General features: G+C 45.1%; 1 protein-coding gene across 1 annotated transcript in view; it reads right to left on the reverse strand.

The window, feature by feature from the left end:
• Positions 1–22934, reverse strand: part of GPAT2 (glycerol-3-phosphate acyltransferase 2, mitochondrial) — a 107001-nt gene extending 84067 nt beyond the window's left edge. Inside the window, 1 exon segment of the mRNA XM_087938815.1 lies at positions 22814–22934. The gene's annotated coding sequence lies outside the window, so the exon portion shown is untranslated.
• Positions 22935–23155: the final 221 nt, after the last annotated feature.

The following is a 23155-nucleotide window of genomic DNA, read 5'->3' on the forward strand; positions in this document are numbered from 1 at the left end:
ACCAGAAGGAATCTTGCTTTCGCCCCACCCCCTGCAAAATTATTCCGACTTTAAAGTCTTGGAACAGAAAACCCAGCCACCCTTTTGAGAAATTACGCCTAAGCTCCTTCCTTCTGATCTGCCCCCCTGCCTTCTACAGCAGGGGCCTCCAACCTTGGCAACTTTAAGCCTGGAGGACTTCAACTCCCAGAATCCCCAACCAGCAAAGCAAAATTCTGGGAGTTGAAGTCCTCCAGACTTAAAACTGCCAAGGTTGGAGGCCCCTGCTGTAGAGGGAAGCCTTTCTAATGTTAACCTTAACCACATTAAGAGGCGGAGAGGGGTCTTTTGGGGATCATGTTAACCCCCCTGAAAATAATATGTGGGTTTAATGCCCCCCAGAGCATATCCAGCATCCTCTGATTTTTAAACATCAAGCCCGTAATTGAAGCAGACACGGTTTCCTCTCCAATTTGGTCTCTTTCACGCAGGCTTGTTAAGAGGAATTGCATTTCCACTTAATTTTATTGCATCCAGCAGGCCTTGTCTCCATGTTTACCCCGATTGCAAAGGGCCTTAAAAGTTAATCGAGTTTTCATCTCCCCTGAATCAATATCGGTGTCCTGGTTGGCTGCTGTTCCCCGACAGGAGGGAGACTATTAATTCTCCTAGTAACAGAGGTGATTGGCAGGGGAAAAGAAGAGAACTGGCACCTCGTAGCCCCTCGTCATTCGGCAATATATAAGATGGAGGGATGCAGCTTGCTGGACTTACAGCCAGGATGCAGCTTGCTGGACTTACGGCCAGGATGCAGGTGGCTGGCTTGGCTTGGATGCGGCTAACATTGGTGGTTCAGGGGGCTTCGTCACGGCTTGAGAAGAAGACGCCAAACTTTTCTTTTTAATTAATGAAGTGTAACAAACCAGTAAATAAAGAATAACACCTCAGAGATGTAATAGAGAATTAATTGAGGGTATTTGACAGGGGTAGGTTTCCAAATTTTTCCTTATTTCCGTTCGATGTGCGCGCGCACTTCACTCTGTCAACCTGGTGCGCTGCCCGGAGTGTTTTTAAGCTCATCTGAGGCGCGGCAATAGTGCGAATCAGCTGAGTTTTGCGCACGTGGCAAAACTACAGAGGTTTGTCAACCTGGTGCGCTGCCCGGAGTGTTTTTAAGCTCAGCTGAGACTCGCAAATCAACTGAGCTAAAAAACAAGGAAATTAGGAGACATAATGCCAGGAGCGGATAAGCGGGGCCAGCCAGAGGTGGTATTTGCCGGTTCCCTCAACCTTTCAAAATATGCGCTACCGGTATGCCAGAACCGGTCTGAACCGTCTGAATACCACCTCTGGTGTTTGAAGGCCCTCAAGACCACAACTCCTCTCCTGCCCGCCCTTATTCCTTGTCCTCGTTTCAGGATGGGCTGTGGAGATGTCGATGAGAGAAGCGCGGAAAAAGAGACAAACAGACAGATGAGCATAAAAGAAATTGGAGCACCGGAGGATCAGTGGGACCCCAGATCCTGTGGTGCACAGCAGTTTAATGATGCGGAGATATTTACGATTCCTGTGTCCATCCCGACTTTTTCCCCACTGCTTCGATTCCAGCAAAGTCGGAGAAGTCGGGTGGGAACCAGCTTGTCTTTAGAAAGGCCACAGGATCTCATTGAGGGCTACCGAGGCCTGGAACCGGCTTCAGAACTCAAAGTCTCCCCCAACTTGGAGAAATCCTAGAATTGGACAGTTTCCATTTAAGCTTTTGAAGAAATCATTGGGCTTATTTCACCACCATCTACTTTCACGTCACCCTCCGTGATTGTGGACCATGAAGTTTTCCTATTCCCATTTTAAACCCGGGTTGCAGGGGAGGTGGGGAGTACAGACATGATTCTTGTGGAAAGTTGAAGGCAGGACAATCCTCTTTTTCTCTTAAAGTCCACCCACATGTGCAGCACCTTATCGATTTATCGATTTCAGAAGTTAGCTCTGTGTCCAATCAGCCGGCGGTGGGTCTCAGCCTAGCTGTGCTCGGGGTGGGAAGCTAAGCAGGGTCAGGTCCGGATAATGTTTTGGAAGGGAGACGAGCAAGAAATCTCGGGGCTATAGGCCAGACCGAAAAATTATGAGTCATCCCAGGAGAAAGCCACGATGAGACCTTTCCAAAGGGTTGCCAAGAAAACTCAGGGGCCTGTCCCGGAAGGAAGGAGCTGGATTTGATTTGAAGGAGATATTACGGTGTTATTATCTGAGCAGAAGGCAGGAAGTCACTCGGAAATCTGCAGGACCCAGTCAAGGAGAGACTGAAAAAGAGGATAATTTGATTGCCAGGCAGCCACAATCAGGGTGGAGAGCAAGAGGGAAGAGGAGAGTGAGCAAGCGAGGCTGCCTGAGGGGAAACATCCCTCAGAAATTACCTTCTACGGTAATGCTATTTTGTCCCCTGGAAACATCAATGCTGTTACTTTGGCTAGATCCCAGCAGCTATGACTGGGCAGATGAGTCCCACCCTGAAGGGAAAGGACATCTGAGGGGGCTTCTTAAGAAGCCTGGTCCCCATGGAGACGGCTACCCGGGAGGTGACCATGGAGACGGCTGCCAGGGACTCTTGATGGACCAAAGCTTTGCCACCAACCGTTGGTTGGTTCCAGATCAGATTGGCCAAAGGTTCCTGTCCTGGCCTTCTGCAGCTTCCGCCTCGACGCAGGAGGGACGTCGACCCTCTCGTCTTCCTTGGTGGTCAAGTCCTAATGCCTTCCTTCTTTCTTTCCTTCCCTCCCTCCCTGCAACTCTCCTTCCTTCCTTCCTTCCTTCCTTCCTTCCTTCCTTCCTTCCTTCCTTCCTTCCTTCCTTCTTCTCTCCTCTCTCCCTCCTTTCCTCCCTCCCTCCCTTCCTTCCTTCCTTCCTTTCTTCCTTCCTTCCCCTTTCTCTACTTCCTCCCTCCTTGCTTTCCTTTCCTCCCTCCCTGCAACTCTCGTTTCTTCCCTCTGTCCTTCCTTCCTTCCTTCCTTCCTTCCTTCCTTCCTTCCTTCCTTCCTTCCTTCCTTCCTTCCTCCTTCCTCCTTCCTTCCTTCCTTCCTTCCTTCCTTCCTTCCTTCCTTCCTTCCTTCTTTCCTACTCTTTCTCTCCTCTCTCCCTCCTTTCCTTCCTTCCCTCCCTCCCTGCAACTCTCCTTCCTTCCTTCCTTCCTTCCTTCCTTCCTTCCTTCCCTTCCTTCCTTCCTTCCTTCCTTCCTTCCTTCTTTCCTTACTCTTTCTCTCCTTTCTCCCTCCTTTCCTTCCTTCCCTCCCTCCCTGCAACTCTCCTTCCTTCCTTCCTTCCTTCCTTCCTTCCTTCCTTCCTTCCTTCCTTCCTTCCTTCCTTCCTTCCTTCCTTCCTTCCTTCCTTCCTCTTTCTCTCCTGAGAAGCCACGTTCCCTCCGGGGCTTTCCCAATCGGCTGCCTGAAAGCCAGCCAGTCTCCAGAGTTTTGCTCTGGGTCAGGGCCTTCTGGAGGATGCTGTCCCACGTAGCCCTCCTAACCGTGGCTGAAGTAGTGATCGACCTGCACAAACTACAACTCCCATTGGCTGAAGGGTGAAGGAAACCAGGCTGGCATATTGGCCTGAGCACCGTTTGATGCTTTTTCAGGTGGGATCCTAGGAATAATTTCATCCCCACCAAAACTTGGTGAATTCCTAACTGGAATAGCATAGGCTGTACCTTCAGCCTCCAGGTGTTTCTTGAGTCCCCAGATTCCCAGGAACCACCTCGAAGTTGTTACAAACAGGTGGGCCAGCACCAAAATATTTGGAAGGTATGGCGGGGAAGAGCAAACTTCGCACAGCATGGCTATTCTTTCCTATATTTTGCACTTTCCCCCACTGTTGTAATTCAGGGTACTGTGTTTGAAAGAGATATTTTGAGAGAAGCCAGATCTAAATATACGTTAAAATGCTTCTTTGAATGTGTGGGGTTTTTTTTTTGGAGAATGTGAAAAACAAATGCAGAATACAGTAGAAACAGGGCAGAAGGGAAATTTAAATAAAACCCTGTAAAAGCAAAATGGGACAGGAAAGAGGTTGTGCTGGTTTAAATGCTGTCCTGGGGCATAGGAAACCAGGATTCAAATCTTTTTGGGTTACCTGGGGGACAGCCCAACCTGCCTTGTTATGAGGATAAAAATGCGGGAAATTCCCATGTTTTGTTGCCTTGAGTTTCTAGAAGAAGGGTGGAACTGACAGGTAACAATAATTAATAAAAACTCAAGCTGGCTGGGGAAATCTGGGAGTTGAAGTCCACCCACCTTCACGCTGAAGCCTAGTTTAAAGCAATCCTGTACAAAGGAACCATCCTTCCTCACAACTGACCTTTTGGCTCAGACGCTGAGCTTGTCGATCAGAAAGGTTGGCAGTTCGGCGGTTCGAATCCCTAGCGCCGTGAAACGGAGTGAGCTCCCGTGACTTGTCCCAGCTTCTAGCAGTTCAAAAACGTGTAAAAAATGCAAGTAGAAAAATAGGGACCATTTTGGTGGGAAGGTAACAGCGTTCCGTGCGCCTTTGAAGGTGTTTCATCATGCCGGCCACAGGACCACGGAGACGTCTTCGGACAAGCGCTGGCTCTTCTTTGGCTTTGTAACAGAGATGAGCACCATCCCCTAGACCAGGGGTGTCCAACCTTGGCAACTTTAAGACTTGTGGACTTCAACTCCCAGAATTCCTCAGCCAGCAAAGTTGAAGTCCACAAGTCTTAAAGTTGCCAAGGTTGGACACCCCTGCCCTAGACCCAGAAACAACTAGCACAGATATGTGAGGAGAACCTTTATCTTTAAAAAGGAATAATTAAGCAGGATTAAGAAAAACAGGAAAGAGTTATTTTCTCCTGAGATACTCTGAGGCACACTGAAGTTGTAACCCTCTGATGGGGACAAACAGCGCCGAAGGTTTATGATGTTAGCAATAAGCTAATCTGTAGGCAGAGCCAAGCGCCAGAAAATTAACCGAACTAAAGAAAGACATCATAATAGAATTCACCTGAATAGGTCAGCCTTCCCAAACAGAACAAAGATGTATTACTCAACTCACACTAGGAGCTAAGTCAAACGGAGGTTTATTTGTTTTGGGTTTTTCATGCGGTTAGGCCCACCGTTTGTGGCTTGGTGATTTACCCAGCGGATCATAATTAAGCAACATAATTGGCTTAACGCATGCAGAGAACCCGCTCCCAACTATCAGCTGCGGGTTTAGAAAAGTTAGGCAGGAAAACAAAATATCAGCCTAATCCATCTTCCTTCCTAGGTTTGTATGTAGCCTAATTTACAAAGGAAGTAACACGACCAGATTGATGGTCTGTATCAGAGGTAGGTATTCAGCAGGTTCTGACCAGTCCTGGAGAACCAGTAGCAGAAATTTTGAGTAGTTAGGAGAACAGGCAAATATCACCTCTGACTGGAGATTTTGCAGTCTTGGCCAATAAAAAATTCATTCATTCATTCATTCATAACTAGCTTTTACCAATAAATCCACTTAATTGAACCTTCATGTGGGACCTGTTTTTTTTGCGACTGCCATTCTGGCAACAGTCACCTTTCGTGGGTCGGAAACCACGTTTCTAAGAACACCCAGCCTTTACACACTTTCTGCAAAAAGGGATTTCAAACCTCCCCAACCTTTGCACAAGGAGAATATTAGCAATACAGCGTTTTCCAACCTCAGCAGTTCCAAGAGGCGTGGAATTCACCTCCGGCAAAGGTCACGAAATGGGCAGAAAAACTTAACTGCCTTGCTGAGCAAATTTGGGGCTCAGTGATGATCATAAGTCAGGAATTACCTGTAGCCCAAGGCAATGAACTCTATCTGCGGTGAGCGTGAGGAAGGGCTCCACTTTTGCCACGTATGCTCTCGCACGCTTTGTATATAGATGAGGACAGCAAATTAATAAGCATGTAAGGGGCGCAGCTCGCCCAGGTTCACAGCTTGTCTGAAGCTCATAGCTTATTTTCCACCAGCCAGGAAGGACCTAAAAGGAAGAGAACGGATAAAGCTGTAAGAAAGGAGGCTGCTCTGCCTGTTTGCAAGGGAACGTGCTTCATGCATTTTCCGCTAAACTTGTTTTTAATATGAATTGTGTGTCCCAGATTAAAGCGGTGTTTTTGACAACTTTAAGACATGTGGACTTGGTTGGAAGAAATATCCACCTGGTTCTGTTCCAAGCCTTGAGAAAGACACTGGAAACATGGAGGCTGATTGGAAAGATGGTTTATGACGAAGCAGAACCACCAAGCCCATGGTTCTCTGGTGCAGCTGAACACATGGAATTGAGACTGGGTGGCTTTTATACCTTCTCGTGGGCTTTGCACTTGAGCTTCCTGTTCCTGTGCAAGAACATTCTATTCTATTGATTGTTGTCAGACTCCCATGCGGCCATGTAGGGGTCCTGTTTGTCCGAATCAAGTTTGGTTGAAGTTTGCCGAGTGATACAATGTCCTTAGGAGATTGTGCAGTGTAGTGAGCTCTGCCACTAGATAATCACGTCTTATTCCCATCAGCTGAAGGTCTTTTGTCTTGTAGATAGACTTACCCAGCCCTGCTGGGGCTATTAAGAAAGACTTGGGGGCTGCTTTCTGCCTTTAAAAACATGTTTCTCCTTTAGGGAAATATAATATTCTGGCTTTTTAAATATTTCCCAAAATAATTCACTCTTCCAGGAGATGGGTGGGTCCTAACTTTGTACAACTTCAACTCCCAGAATGCCACTTGTCAATTCTATATTTGTTCAAAACATTTTGTATTTCAAGCCTCTTCTTTTTATCTGACATTTTCTCTTAAATCCTTAACTGTATAGTATATATCTATTTTTTTCTCTCTCCCATGCATGCACGTTTCACCTTCATGGTTCTGGAGTTCTCCGAATGATTGGGTGTCAACATCCAATATATCTCCATGACCTCCAATGTAGGTGCTAATATAAAATCAGATTTCCCAGACAATTACGTACAGTACCTTGAAATATTTAGGAACTTTTTACCCACCCACCCCTGTGACTACCCTTAAATTGCAAAAGAGGGAAATAAAGTTTTTTAGATCTGCAGTGAAAACAATCGGTAGCACGCAGTTAAAAGCAGTCATATCCCATCCAATGCCAAATGAAGAAAGATAATAAAATAAAATAAAAATAAACGCCTGGGATGAAATTGGGCATGCCAGCCATTAAGGCAAGTCAGTCTCTGTGATATCTACCATCACCACATTTTGTGAAGCAAATTTATTTCCAATCTTCCGAACTGTTAATGCAAAGAAAACTGCATGAGTCATATATGTTTTCCCCACCGGTAAGACAATAACTGTTTTCTCAGCTTTTCATCCTAGAGGCGTTTGGCATCAACCGTCTGCAAAAATCTTGCATGTGGATTGCACTGGGCCAGTGCTGAAGGATGAGAGGCTCTTCGGATTAAAGGTCCTAAATTCCAAATATATCAAGACTGTTGTTTTCCTCTTTCTCTCTTTTTTTTTCGGGTTGCTTTGGAAGCTTTGTCTTATGTTGAAAAATAACAGGATAACGGATTGGAAGGGACCTTGCGGGGCTTCACAAGTGCCACCACCCATAATTCAGTGCACCCGCTCAGGGGTGGGATTCAAATTTTCAACAACCGGTTCTGTGGGTGTGGCTTAGGTGTTGGGCGTGGCTTGGTGGTCATGTTATCGGCTGGGCGTGGCCAACTCAACATCACTCACATCGAGGCACGCATCTCCTCTCCTGGCCTCTCATGACTGTGGGGATGCTGCAACAGTCGTAAGGCTGAAAAATGGTCATAAGTCACTTTTTTCAGTTCAAAGTTCAGTTGTAACTTTGATTGGTCACTCCACACAAGCAAAGTACCAGCAAAGGAGGGGAAAAAAACCTCCAGAGAAGTTCCTGAGACAGGAAGTCTAGTCCTGCCAAGAATGTAATAAGGGTTAACAGAGAAGCAGTTTCTGTAAGCAACACCAGAATGTTTCCTTCCTGCCTTCCTTACAGGATTAGGCCTGTAATTTCTTCTAACAACTGGAAAATCCATCTGAACAGGCAGAGTTAATCTTTTGAACCTTATATTGTTGGCACCGTTCATTAATGTTCCTTCCTATAAAGATAACTTTGCAGCTATCTTCATGATTCAGTCGAAGCTGTACTCTATCGATCGAAAGAAACATGCTCCTCTATTTTTTTTCCAATGTTTTGCCAGCATCTGGTTTTTTATTGGACCAACCAATCAGAAAAACACAAGCGAGCAATAGATCCGACGCCCACCCGAAGAAGAATTAAAATTGACAGCAATCGACGCGCAGCATCCCTGTCTCTCTTTCGGCGAGAGGCCCTTTCGTCATCTGATAAAAAGGAAAGGCATGAAAAATGCAGCAGGTTGGCTGGGTGTTTTCGTTCAAAGAGGCGTAAGGTGGGTGTCACAGGTAGCAAAGCGACAGGGACAAGGCCGCACAGGACGTGAGTGATGGGCTCAGACAAACAAGGGAGCAGGACAGGTGGTGCAGGGACAAAGGTAGGTTTTGTCACCTGCCTTGCAGGAAACCTGAAAGGAAGGCATCATGACGCCGGACTTATGGCACGCATGCAAGAGGTGGCATGTAGGTGGCCTGTCTGTGCACACCTATGCAGGCCAGCCGGTCTTTGGGATTCTGGCACTCTGGCACACGCACACATGTGCCCACGTGCCTGCTTCCCAGTTTGAACGCTCAGTGCTGAAAAGGTTTGTCATCACTGCCCTATACCATTCTGGGCAAATGGTTGTCCAGCTTCTTCCTAAAACCTTCCAATGATGGAGCCCTCACAACTTCCAGTATTTTTGGACTCTTCCACTATTTGAAGACCTTCCTGAGCGACCAGGGGGTCAAGCTATTCTCCAAAGCACCCGAGGGTAAGACAAGAAGCCATGGAGGGAAACTAATCCAGGAGGGAAGCAACCTAGAACTAAGGAGAAACTTCCTGGCGGTTAGAACAATTAACCAGTGGAACAACTTGACTCCAGAAGTTGTGGCAGGTCCGTCACTGGAGGATTTCAAGAAGAGACTGAACTGCCCTTTGTCAGAATGGCACAGGGACTTCTGCTTGGCCAGGGGGGGTTGGGTTAGAAGACCTCCTGAAGGACACTGTAAAAACCATCAGGCTGTGACGTGGATTTTATTATTCCTGAAGGGTTGCATTGCTTTGCTATTTTGTGATATCGTTTTTAATATGGCCTCTCCTTGTTTGCGAGCCATGCAGTGTCGTGTCTTTGAGGTGGATCTCTATGCTAAATTGCAGTGATGAATAAACAAAGAAATAAGTTGGATAAAGTTTTTTCCCACAGGTCTCAAGTCTGCCACGAAGGGGCCAATAGCCTCAAGGTACATTGGAGCTCTGAGTCCCACCTGCTGGGATGAACAGTGGACAGCAAAATCATTCATTGCAATTTGATTTCCAAGAAAGTCTGCAAAAGGGAGCTGAGACAATCTAAGAAAACTAAAGTTCTCTCTCTCTCTCTCCTTCTGTCTCTCTCTCTCTCTTCTCCCTCCCCTTCTCTCTCCTCCCTCCTTCCTCCCTCCCTCTCTCTCTTTGTCTCTCCTTCCTCCCTCTCTCCTCCCTCCCTCCTCCCTCCCTCTCTCTCTCTCCATCTCTATCTCTTTCTCTCTCTTTCCTCTCTCCCTCTCTCTGTCTTTCTCTCTCCTCCCTCCCTCCATCTCTCCATCTCTCTCACTCTCCATCTCTCTCTCTTTCCCTCTCTCTCCCTCCCTCTCTCTCTCTCCCTCTCTTCTCTCTCTCCCTCCCCCTTCCTCTCTCCATCTCTCTCGCATTCCATCTCTCTCCCTCTCCATCTGTCTCTTTCTCTCTCCTCCCTCCCTCTCTCCCTCCCCCTCCCTCCCCCCCTCTCTCTCTCACACACAGAGCCAATTCCCCAAGAGAGGAATATTAATTTAGGCCAAGCATTAAAAAGACGTGAAACTCGCGGAGGCTTCATTGGGCACCATTTCTGCCTCCCCATCCAAAACCGTGTTTACTGTTCAGCGAGAATTTGGACTGAGCCATTTTTGATGGATTTCCACTTTTTATAAGGGCCTGGCGAAGCCCCCCCCCCCACATTATACCTCCCCCGCTGCCTCCTCCAAAGCTTTAATTATGGATGGTGCGTTGTGACCTCCAGTTGAGTGAAAAGGCAACGGAGAATGGTCGATTTGCAAGGAAAATAATCCCTTGATATTCCAAAGAGCGTGACCTGCTCAGAGCTGATCCTGTTTGGTTACCAGCTAAGTTTTTAGTTGCCACTTTTGCAACAGCTGTCAATGTTGTCATTTTGTAATTGCACAGGTTTTCCTCTTCATGGTAGCTAATAACAGAATGGATTTGGGGGCTGCACCATTTTCTACATAATGGGAAAATGGAACAGAGAGCTACCTTGGCATGAATAATTCAAGAGAAATGTTGACTTTTTCCGTTTTCCTCAAAACCTGTCAACCCCAGTGAAGAACTAAAGGGGTTTAGCTACCAAACAGGAGAATTTGCCTGGACGAATTGAAGAAACCCTCTAGGAAGAGCCGTGTTGCTACTTTACAGAAGTGGAGAACCATCTATGAATTATTCTTACAGTTAATTCTTGAAGAGGTGCCAATTTCTTGGTTTTTTTTTTTTTTTTTAAAAAGACCTTTCCTCCAGAAGGAGGTCCAAGCTGAATCCTCAAGTGCAAGTCAAAAATAAAATTATCTTCTCATGCTTTTTAAAGATTTTCAAACACGGGATACACTCCGAGCTACCAAGTTGTAGCAACCTTCTGGGACATCGGTTCTAAAACATCCTTTTTACACAATTGAACATTGTTTACTTGTTTTAGCTAGTTTAAACTCTTACCTCTGTTGGCTTCCCTTTTTTATTGTATCATGTTTGTTTATTTGCGTTGCTTTTGAAGTGTTAACAAAAAAACGGGAAAGGGCTTTGGAATCCACCATCTGCAATTCTTTTTTTTTTCAAGCTGACCTTAAGACTGAAATTTGGGGATGCTTAGTTTAAAGGATACGATTAGCACCCGTAGGAAAGCATTAAATCAGGATGAGCAATAATGTATTCAGACAGTGACCTTAATCACATCAACCTCCACACTCCAGAAATGTCACCATTTCAGTCACAACCGTATGTTGTACTTGAGACAGTAACCGTTCGACAGAGAGTGAGAGCGGATATATTTGGGAGCAAGGCAACTGGTTGTTATTATTTATTTACTATTCTATTCTATTCTATTCTATTCTATTCTATTCTATTCTATTCTATTTCTATTTCTATTCTGTTCTGTTCTGTTCTGTTTTGTTCTGTTCTATTCTATTCTATTCTATTCTGTTCTGTTCTGTTCTGTTCTGTTCTACTCTGTTCTATTCTATTCTAATCTGTTCTGTTCTGTTTTGTTCTGTTCTATTCTGTTCTACTCTATTCTATCCTATCCTATCCTGTCCTGTCCTGTCCTGTCCTGTCCTATTCTATTCTATTCTGTTCTGTTCTGTTCTGTTCTACTCTGTTCTGCTCTGTTCTATTCTGTTCTATTCTATTCTATTCTGTAGGTGAAGAATACAGGAGTCCATGCACAGATGTCCATCAAACTGCGAAGCTGAAACTTCGAAGAGGATTTGATCAAGTCACCCTGTGAGTTTCAGCCCAAAACTTCGCACGGCTAACACCCCTCTCACGCTGACCTGGCCAAGGCTTTCAGACTAACAATTTCCCCTTATTATAACTGACATTCCCTGCCACTCTTTCAATGCTGCTAATGGAAGTCTGTGCAGCAAGCCCTTATCACCTCCCCACATCCTCCACTCTGGTCCACTCCAGGGCTACTAATGTAATAACTGCCTTTGTAATTCATCCCGAGTGAGTCCGTCACCTCTCCCTGGGTCAGCAAACTGGAGAAGCTATCAAGCTTCAAAGGCCCTTTTGCTGTTGCAACTATTATGGCTTCTTCGCGTGCCAACGAACTAAGGGGTGGAATAGAATAGAATATAGAATAGAATAGAATAGAATAGAATGGAATGGAATGGAATGGAATAGAATATAATAGGAATGGGAATTATAGAGAAGAGAAGAGAAGAGAAGAGAGAGAAGAGAAGAGAAGAGAAGAGAAGAGAAGAGAAGAGAAGAGAAGAGAAGAGAATGGAATAGAATAGAAATTATAGAGGAGAGGAGAGGAGAGGAGAGGAAAATGGAATAGAATAGAATAGAATAGAATAGAATAGAAGAATAGGAATAGGAATTATAGAGGAGAGAAGAGGAGAGGAGAGGAGAATGGAATAGAATAGAACAGAACAGAACAGAACAGAATAGAATAGAAGAATAGGAATAGGAATTATAGAGGAGAGAAGAGGAGAGGAGAGGAGAGGAAAATGGAATAGAATAGAATAGAATAGAATAGGAATTATAGAGAAGAGAAGAGAAGAGAAGAGAAGAGAAGAGAAGAGAAGAGAAGAGAAGAGAAGAGAAGAGAAGAGAAGAGAAGAGAAGAGAAGAGAAGAGAAGAGACTCCCTCTTTTTTGGGGCAGCCCCTGAGATATTGGAACGCTGCTATCATGTCTTCCCTAGTCCTTCTTTTCATTAGACTAGACATACCCAATTCCAGCAACCGTTCTTTACATGTTTTAGCCTCCAGTCCCCCAATCCTCTTTGTTGCTCTTCTCTGCTCTAGAGTCTCAAGATCCTTTTTTGCATCGTGGCGACCAAAACTGGATGCAAATATTCCAAGTGTGTTTTTGCAGCCTAGAACTGTGTTGGCTTTTTTGTCAGCTGCAATGCTGACTCACATTTAAATGGTCGTCCGCTAGGACTCCAAGATCCCTCTCACAGTTACTACTATTGAGCAAGGCACCACCTATCCTGTACCTGTACAGGGAGGGAAGGGAGAGATAGAAAACATATCCAGAAATCAAGATGCCAGTGTGGGAACCAAGGACGCTTCGGCAGGTGATTCCCGGAGTTCGAAAGACTTTCTCATAACAGTACCAGGAATCTCCATTAGACAATGTGGCTTAGTTGGAGGGAGGGAGAACCTGAACTTTAACTATACGGGTTCGCACAGGAAATAGCTAGATCTGGTTTGGCTAAATATGTGCCAAAACGATGGGCCAAATAAAGTTTTGCATGAGGACATCGGATTGTCTCTATCGTGCTTGTTTAGGTTGGGTTCGTCAGTTGGACAGAGATCTTTGGCTTATTGGCAAGAAATGTAGGGACAGAAGGACATGCATAGAATTCTCCCTCTAGGGGAAATCTTGAGCCTCCTAAAAGCTGATTTGGGTGAAATCATCGGACAAAGTTTCTTAAGTTCTCATTTTGCAAAAATAAATGCATACCGCTTCCCTGATTTATAAGACAGAATAACAGAATGTCAACATAGCAGTAGTGCTTAGACTGATATCCTGCTTCACAGTGCTTTTACAGCCCTCTCTAAGCAGTTTACAGGGTCAGCCTCTTGCCCCCAAACAGTCTGGGTCCTCATTTTACTGATCTCGGAAGGATGGAAGGCTGAGTCAACCTTGAGCCGGTCAGGATCGAACTGCTGGCAGTGGGCAGAATTAGCTTGCAATAGTACATTCTAACCACGGCACCAACATGCCGGCTGTGGGCAGAATTGGCCTGCAATACTGCATTCTAACCATTGGGAGGGAGGGAGGGAGGGAGGGAGGGAGGGAAGGAAGGAAGGAAGGAAGGAAGGAAGGAAGGAAGGAAGGAAGGAAGGAAGGAAGGAAGGAAGGGCAATAGCAATAACGCTTAGACCCATATCCCACTTCACAGTGCTTTCCAGCCCTCGCTAAGCAGTTTATAGAGTCAGCCTCTTGCCCCCAACAATCTGGGTCCTCATTTGACCCACCTTGGAAGGATGGAAGGCTGAGTCAACTTTGAACCAGTCAGGATTGAACTCCTGGCAATGGGCAGAATTAGTCTGCAATAGTGCCTTCTAACCATTGTGGCAACAAGGAGAAAAAGAAGGAAAAGGAAGGAAGGAAGGAAGGAAGGAAGGAAGGAAGGAAGGAAGGAAGGAAGGAAGGAAGGAAGGAAGGAAGGAAGGAAGGAAGGAAGGAAGGCTTGGTGGGTGTCGCTTGAGTCTTATATACCACTTCACAGCCCTCTCTAAGCAGTTTACAGAGTCAGCCTTTTGCCCCCAACAATCCCCAAGAATGGGTTGGAAGGGACCTTGCAAGGTCTTCTAGTCCAGCTCCCTGCTCAAGCAGGAGATCCCATAGTTTTAAATTTCAAAATTTAAGTTTAGACATCAGCAAGCATGTCTCTTTAATTGCTTTCCATCCCGTTCATTGCAATGACTTCCTTCCAGTAGCCCCAGGAATGCGAATTTGCAGAGAATTTCATGTTATTTATTGATTTATTTTAAACCAACTCCTGGTCAAAAACGGAGAATAGCAAGAGAGGATTTTCTGAGCACCGTGGGAAGGTAAAAGAAACAAGCACAAACCAGACTAAACCATTCATCCATAAATTCAGATTGGGAAAGAGGATGGCTAACCCAACCGCAAACATATCAGCAGATGGAAACCTTCAGGCAAATAAATACGTTTTTATTGCTGGTTAGGCATGCAATCTTGGCACCTGTCCATCATTCTCATTTACAAATGTGAGCCCAACCTCAATTCTCCTGGGCATGCACGGTGGACACTGGGAGGCCTTTTATAACCCCAAGCAGCCTAATACATGAGGTTGCTTTGGGGAAAACAGGCTCTCAAGAACACGCCGTGTAGTCTCGTTTTCTCAGAAAGGACAGGAATGCGTAGCTTAATGAAAAGAAGGACAGGAAAGCAGCCTTCCAATCTCTCAGGGGCTGCCACAAAGAAGGAGGAGTCAAGCTATTCTCCAAAGCACCTGAGGGCAGGACAAGAAGCCATGGGTGGAAACTTATCAAGAAGAAGAACAATCTAGAATTAGGGAGACATTTTTCTGACAGAACAGTTCCAATTAATCAGGGGAAGGTCTTTCCTCCAGAAGTTGTGAATGCTCCAACACTGGAGGATTTTAAGAAGAGATTGGACCGTCCTTTGTCCAGAATGGTCTAGGGTCTCCTTCTGGAGTAAGGGATTGGATCAGAAGCCTCCAAGGTCACTTCCAACCGGAAGTTACTTTTGGTTTCTTGGACGACTCTTACAAAGACTCCCATTAATGAAGAAATAAGTTGACATAAAAGGAGGAATCTCACTGGATTTGTGTTTTCATAATTCCCACCTAGACTCCTTAAGAATTCTGGAAGCCTTCAAACAAGGGGTGGGATTCTACTGGTTTGGACTGGTTCTATAGAACCGGTTGTTATGATTCTGTGCAGTTTGGAGAACCGGCAAATCGTGTCCCTGGCTGGCCCTACTATTCTGACCCAAAACTTGTTCCATGGAAACGAAGACCAAACGGAGGTAACAGCAAAACCTTTTAATGATTCTTTATGAATTCCGTTCCTTCCCGGTTAAAAGGCTGTTTCAAACTAATTGTCTCTGATAAGAAGGAGCCTTGCCAAGGTTGTGCAAAGCTGCCAAGAACACCAGATAAAGTGGCCAAGAACTATTTCAAACACAAAGAGTTTCCAAACACAAACTAAGAGATTCCAAACGTCCACAAGACTTGAGTGCAAAAACTTCTTTGCTTCCTGCGAAGAACTCCAGTTTCTCAGCTGGCTTTTATCTCTTAAGGGAGGGCCCATCACCTTGCAGCCTTACCCCCAAGTCGCCCGGGCTGCTGCAGCTGCTCTTTCCTTCGAGCAGCCCTGCGCTCACGCACACTGGGCACAGGCTCCTCGGGGTCCTCTTCCTCACTGCTGCTAGCCTCCACAAATCGCCGAAGGTAGCACTCCACTCCCTGATGGTCGGGGCTCCATCCCCGCATAACACGCAGGTCCCTCATCGGAGTCCTCGCTCTCAGAGACCTCAGAGGTCCCCACCTGCTGCTGGTGAACCTCAACACCTGCCCCTCTCCATCCTCCCCTCCCCTCCCCTCCCCGCTCAGTCAGTCCTTCAGGTATTTTCCTCCCGATGATCAGCTGTGGTGGGATCCCCTCGCTGTTTTACTGCTTCACTCAGGGGGCTTCCCCGAGTCCTGGGAGGCCTCAAAAAATATGGCGGGGGTTCTGCCAAAAAAATAAGAATCCACGCCCACCTAGTTACATGGTCACGCCCACCTAGCCACACCCACAGAACCGGTTGTTTAAAAAAATGGAATCCCACCCCTGCTTCAGGCCATAGTTGGGTGTAAGTGGCCAGGTAGGATGAACATCAGCCCGTGCTCTGCAGAGATTTATTTGCTAGCAGGTTTCACTGTCTTCCAAAGAACTTGTTCCTAAGTGAAAACACAGAGGAATAAAGACACAAATCTTAACGACCCAAGGTGTAAGTTCTCCCCAGAAGTAGTGAAGTTGTAAGAAAACGCCCCTTTTGAGACGCCCCTGGCATATCCCTGCCGAGAACAAGGTAGCATAAAAAGAAGCCATCTTTCTCGGGAGGGAGATTTGGTCCCCAGATTAAATGGAACGTCAGCCGGCGTTGCTAATTATACGATTGCTTCTGCTTGACCTTGGAAGCTTCACGATCGCATTCTTGCCTCTCGGCCCAGCCTTTGTCAGAAGAAAAATAGCGTCCGCTTCATTTTTCCAGTGACTTTCCCTTATCTCTCGCTGCTCGTTAAAAAGAAGAATGAAGAAGATTAAGTGACTTAGCATTCCACAGCCAGATATGCCCTAGACCTGTTGAACTCTTAGCCTGCACTACCCACAGTGTGGGAGTTGTGGTCCAACATGTATGAAAGGCATAGAAGGGAGGGACGGAGGAAGGAATATGGGTGGGGGAAGGGGGAAGGAAAAGAGGGAGGGAGGGAGGGAGGGAGGAAGGCAGGGGGATGGAGGAAGGAAGGGAGGAAATAAGAAAGAAGGGGGAGGGAGGAAGGAAGGAAGGGGAAAGGGGGAGAGAAGGAAGCAAGGAAGGAGGAGGGAGAAAAAGGAGGGGAGGGAAGGGTGGAAGGAAGGGAGGAAAAAAGAAAGAAGGGAGGGAGGAAGGAAGGAAGGAGGAGGGAGGGAGGAGATAGGAAGAAAGGAAGGAAGATATATTTATTTTTATTAAATTTATTTGCCACCCATCACTCTACAAGGTGATTGTGGGCAGCTTACAACATCTGTCTATCTATCTTCTATCTATCTATCTATCTATCTATCTATCTATCTATCTATCTTCTATCTATCTATCTATCTATCTATCTATCTATCTATCTTCTATCTATCTATCTATCTATCTATCTATCTATCTATCTATCATCTATCTATCTATCTTCTATCTATCTATCTATCTTCTATCTATCTATCTATCTATCTATCTATCTATCTATCTACTATCTATCTATCTATCTATCTATCTATCTATCTATCATCTATCTATCTATCTATCTATCTATCTATCTATCATCTATCTATCTATCTTCTATCTATCTATCTATCTTCTATCTATCTATCTATCTATCTATCTATCTATCTATCTATCTACTATCTATCTATCTATCTATCTATCTATCTATCTATCTATCTATCTTCTATCTATCTATCTATCTATCTATCTATCTATCTATCATCTATCTATCTATCTTCTATCTATCTATTTATCTATCTATCTATCTATCTATCTATCTATCTATCTATCTATCTATCTATCTATCTATCTATCATCTATCTATCTATCTATCTATCTATCTATCTATCTATCTCTATCTATCTATCTATCTATCTATCTATCTATTATCTATCTATCTATCATCTATCTATCTATCTATCTATCTATCTTCTATCTATCTATCTATCTATCATCTATCTATCTATCTATCTATCTATCTATCTATCTATCTATCTATCTATCTATCTATCTATCTATCTATCTATCTATCATCTATCTATCTATCTATCTATCTATCTATCTATCTATCTATCTATCTATCTATCTATCTATCTATCTATCTATCATCTATCTATCTTCTATCTATCTATCTATCTATCTATCTATCTATCTATCTATCATCTATCTATCTGTCTATCTATCTATCTATCTATCTATCTATCTATCTATCTCTCTATCTATTTCTATTATCTATCTATCATCTATCTATCTATCTATCTATCTATCTATCTATCTATCTATCTATCTATCTATCTATCTATCTATCTATCTATCTATCTATCTATCTATCTATCTATCTATCTATCTATCTTCTATCTATCTATCTATCTATCTATCTATCTATCTATCTATCATCTATCTATCTATCTATCTACCTATCTATCCACACACACACACACACACACACAAATCTATAAAATCCCAAGATATTATATGAGTAGTTATGTTTCCAAAGAAAATCTAAATGATGCTAGCATAGCTAGGCACCTAGTGCAAAGCACAACACTCTCAGGTGCTCTACAAGCTCATGGTGCAAGTGCTGTTAATGACATAATATGCATAAGTTGCAGACGGTTGATTTACCCAGTTGCGTGGATAGACGATATCGCAGACACGGGTCCTTCTGCCCAATCTCTTTGCCTTTTACTCTGTTATCTATTATATTTACTTTACATTGCATTTCAGGCACATCCCCTTCAGTTTGGATTTGATTGTGGATTTATAATTTTGCCTTTTCAAATCCACGGGCAAACCCCAGCTAAGGCTGCAAGTTGCTCTAAATGCTGCAATGCATTTCCTACTTTAAAAAAAAGAAAAACGTGAGAAAGGGAATATGGAACAGAAATGCACAGTGTTTAGGAGACTAAGTTTCTAAAATATACAGTGCCGTCAGCAATATCGCAAGTAAAAATGCACGTGTTTTGGGGAAAAAATATTTCCTAAAGTATTGCACGAATCACTTTTAGGATAGAATGAGAAATGGAGGGGGGGGGGAAACAAATTTAAGGGATTTGTAAAAATGAGGATCCAGAAAAGTCCAAACTGATCCGAGATGCTGTTCCTTCCTCGTAATAAAACCCAGAAATCAGGATTGGGGATATTAATCTCTTGGTAAAGAGGAAGCACCTGATGAGATTACAGTGAGGGAGGGGGAAGGTAGATAGGTACCTACCTGTATTGGAAGGGGGGAGGACGCCGCTCTTACTTTTAGAACTTTTACAAAGGATTTTTAATCTGTTGTCATGACAACAGATGTACCGTTTAAAGTAATTATTGGTGAATAAGAAAACAACCAGGAATGAGAGATAAAAGGCCAAAGAGACATTTGTTAGTCACAGCTAGAGCACTTTCTGAATTAAATAGGTTGGGTTGTTTTTTTTTGTCAGCATATTGAAATGGGACAAAGAACTCGAAACAACCGAAGCCAAAAAGGGCTCCCTGTTTTTGTTTCAAGGTTAGGATCAGACAAATGCTTCTCTTATCCTCTCTGGACCTTTTGAATTCTGGAAGCCAGGCTCAACTTTGGAACAAGTTCGCTTTCTTATCTTTCAACTCTAGGCAAACCTTCAGACAGAAGCCCTCGCCGATAAAAATGACATTACAATGGCACTTCCCATTGACCTTGGCGAAGAAGTTCGTGTCTCGGAAACTCCTTGACTTGGAGATTTGGATTATTTATGCGCCACGTTGTGATGAATGCGACAATGATGTCTCTCATGAGACAATATGAAACAGCCTCCAGATAACCCCAGTGCTGATCTTGTTTTGGGCTTGGTCCGTTGATGCGTCTTAGAAATTGTCCAACTCCCCTAGCGCCTTGTTTCCTCTTCGGCTCTAGGTTATCTCTCCCATTCTTATAGAAAGTTATAACTTTGTGTTCCTTTTGTGGTTTCGGTTTTTAAGCTCATGCCCTCTGCTCCTTTGGGGCAATTTTGATTTAGGTTTCTGCAAGCAATTCCTGGGCCAGCCAAGAATGGAATGGAATGGAATGGAATGGAATGGAATGGAATGGAAGGGAAGGGAAGAGAAGAGAAGAGAAGAGAAGAGAAGAGAAGAGAAGAGAAGAGAAGAGAAGAGAAGAGAAATATGGAAGAGAAGAGAAGAGGAGAGGAGAGGAGAGGAGAGGAGAGGAGAGAAGAGAAATATGGAAGAGAAGAGAAGAGAAGAGAAGAGAAGAGAAGAGAAGAGAAGAGAAGAGAAGAGAAGAGAAGAGAAGAGAAATATGGAAGAGAAGAGAAGAGAAGAGAAATATGGAAGAGAAGAGAAGAGAAGAGGAGAGGAGAGGAGAGGAGGAGAGAAGAGGAGAGGAGAGTAATATAGAATAGAACTAGAACTAGAATAGAATAGAACAGAATAGAATAACAGAGTTAGAAGGGACCTGGGAGGTCTTCTAGTCCAACCCCCCTTGCCTAGGCAGGAAACCCTACACCACCAGACAAATGGTTGTCTAATCTCTTCTTAAAAACTTCCAGAGTTGGAGCATTTACAACTTCTGGAGGCCAGTTGTTCCACTGGTTAATTGTTCTAACTGTCAGGAAATTTCTCCCTAGTTCTAGGTTGTTTCTCTCCTTGAACAGTTTCCATCCATGGCTTCTTGTCCTGCCTTCAGGTGCCTTGGAGTATAGCTTGACTCCCTCTTCTCTGGGGCAGCTGCTGAGATGTTGGAAGACTGCTCTCCTGTCTCCCCTGGTCCTTCTCTTCCTTAGACTAGCCATACCCAATTCCTGCAACCGTTCCTCGTATGTTTCAGCCTCCAGTCCCCTCATCATCCTGGTTGCTCTTCTCTGCATCCTTTCTAGAGTCTCAACGTCTGTTTTATAGTATGGTGACCAAAACTGGATGCAGGACTCTCGGTGTGGTCTTACTAAGGCATTATTTTCTTTTTCAGCTCTTAGGTATCTAGGTTATCTACAGCTATATCTAGGTTATTTAGAGCTAAAGAAGCTTCTTGGATGAGAAGCAAAGAAAAACCAGAAAGTCCAGTTTTCTCTTGGGGAAAAAAAAAGCACCTTTGGGACAACTGTGATCTAGAGGACTGAGAATCTCCATAGACATAGTTACCACTAGAAAGAAAAAAAACCACCACCGTTGAATAAACTAAAAACACAACCCAGGGGCTCAGATAACCCCCAACCTTCACATGTGGAGCATATTCAGGTCTTTAGAGTTTTTCTGCAAAGCCAGCAAGATTGCGGACAGTCTAATCTTAGGAGGAAGGGTGTTTCATAGGGAAAGAAAGAAAGAAAGAAAGAAAGAAAGAAAGAAAGAAAGAAAGAAAGAAAGAAAGAAAGAAAGAAAGAAAGAAAGAAAGAAAGAAAGAAAGAAAGAAAGGACCCTTTCTGGGTCCTGAAAATAACATGCTTTAATGGACTTTATCTCCAGAACACCCAGAATCATGACGTACAGGAGATGGCAGCCCAGAGTGGCCAAAAAGTCCAATTGTCAATGAGGACAGCAACGCAAAAGACTTTCCTTCAGCAGATGGGACCACGGAGACGGCCTGACTCGGCTCACGTTGTCTGAAGCAGCAGCTGTCCACAAGTTCTCGGTTGGCTGCCAGCAGGATGAGCTAGAAACCAACTTGCAAGCATGTTTTCTATCAAGCGGGGCCAACACCCACTTGGTGGTTGTGCTGACTTGATAAACCCCTGTTTGTGATGTCCTTCTCTTCCCTACCCACCCCCCGTCCCACCGCCCTTGGAGGGTTTCTATCAGCCCACCCATTAGTGTGGGAACGGGCAGGCCAAGGAAACGACATGGAGACGACAAGACGAGACAAAGAGAGAAATTAAAAAGCAAGCGAGGAGGAGGACGAGGAGAAGAAGAAAAAGAGGAGGAGAAGGGGGGGGGAAGGAGGAAGAGGGAGGAGGAGGAAGAACAAGAAGAAGAAGAGAGGAGGAGGAGGTGAAGGAGGAGGAGGAGGAGGAGATGAAGAAGAAGAGGAGGAGAAGGGGGAAGGAGGAGGGGGAGGAGGAGGAGAACAAGAAGAAGAGAGGGAGGAGGTGAAGGAGGAGGAGGAGATGAAGAAGAGGGGGGAGGAGGAGGAGAGGAGGAGGAGAAGGGGGAAGGAAGAAGAGGAAGGAGGAGGAGAACAAGAAGAAGAAGAGGGGAGGAGGTGAAGGAGGAGGAGAAGATGAAGAAGAGGGGGGAGGAGGAGGAGAGGAGGAGGAGAAGGGGGAAGGAAGAAGAGGAAGGAGGAGGAGAACAAGAAGAAGAAGAGGGGAGGAGGTGAAGGAGGAGGAGAAGATGAAGATGAAGAAGAGGAGAAGAAGGGGGAAGGAGGAGGAGGGAGGAGGAGGAGGAGAACAAGAAGAAGAAGGGGAGGAGGTGAAGGAGGAGGAGGAGAAGATGAAGAAGAAGGGGAGGAGGAGGAGGAGGAGAGGAGGAGAAGTAGAAGAAAAAGAAAAAGAAGAAGAAGAGGGGAGGAGGAGGAGGAGGAGGAGAAGAAGGGGGGGAGGAGGAGAGGGAGGAAGAGGTGGAGGAGGGAAGAACGGAGCTCTGGCCAGTGGGTTCAGGGACAGCTCCAGTCCTTTGGGAGCCACAGCTGTGACCCCTGGGAAGGGCTGGGTGGGTAGAGGCTTGATCCTGCACACAGCGTCTCTCTGCTGCAACCACAGTGGGCTGCCAGCAAACAGGCGTGTTAATAAATATGCGTGTCGTTGCTGGTCACGTGCTTCCTTTTCACATGCCCTCTGCCCCAGACACTATAACCCTGGACCGTTTCCCGTTGCCAAGCGAGGGACTCCGTGTTCTTCTGAGTTAAGGACTATGGACATTTTCCTTCCCTCCCCCGCCCCTCCACACTCCTCTTGAATCTTGAAGGAGTGAGAAGAACGGAGGGGGAAATAACCATGTTATCTCGAGGGTCTTGTGCAGGAGGACCCCTCTCTTTTCCCCGTCACCCTCAACCGAGGTTGATTCAAGGGGAGCTTACCTCCACCACCGTCTCACAACTGGCACCCTACACACCGTGCACACGATGGTTAAGTAAGGCATTAAGGAAATGACACGCCGTGGGCCACCGCCATCTGCGCCGAGTTGTGAAGGACATGAGCTGCTCGCTGTGAAGGACTGAGAGGGGGCTGGGAGGGTGGGAATTGGATCCAGCTAAACTCTGCGGTGCGAGGTGCCAGCGAATGCCACATGCCGGCCCATGCAAACAAACCAGGGATCCTCTGGGAAGCAATCAAACATTTTGACACAAAACAACTGCTGCCTTAAGAAAGTTCAAAACATTCTCAAAGATCCGTCTCATCCTGGGAACCCTTTTTCGTTT

Source organism: Pseudonaja textilis, chromosome 9 (genome assembly GCF_049901715.1).
Source record: "Pseudonaja textilis isolate UNSWEBS1 chromosome 9, rPseTex1.2, whole genome shotgun sequence".
NCBI classification, from domain to species: Eukaryota; Metazoa; Chordata; class Lepidosauria; order Squamata; family Elapidae; genus Pseudonaja; species Pseudonaja textilis.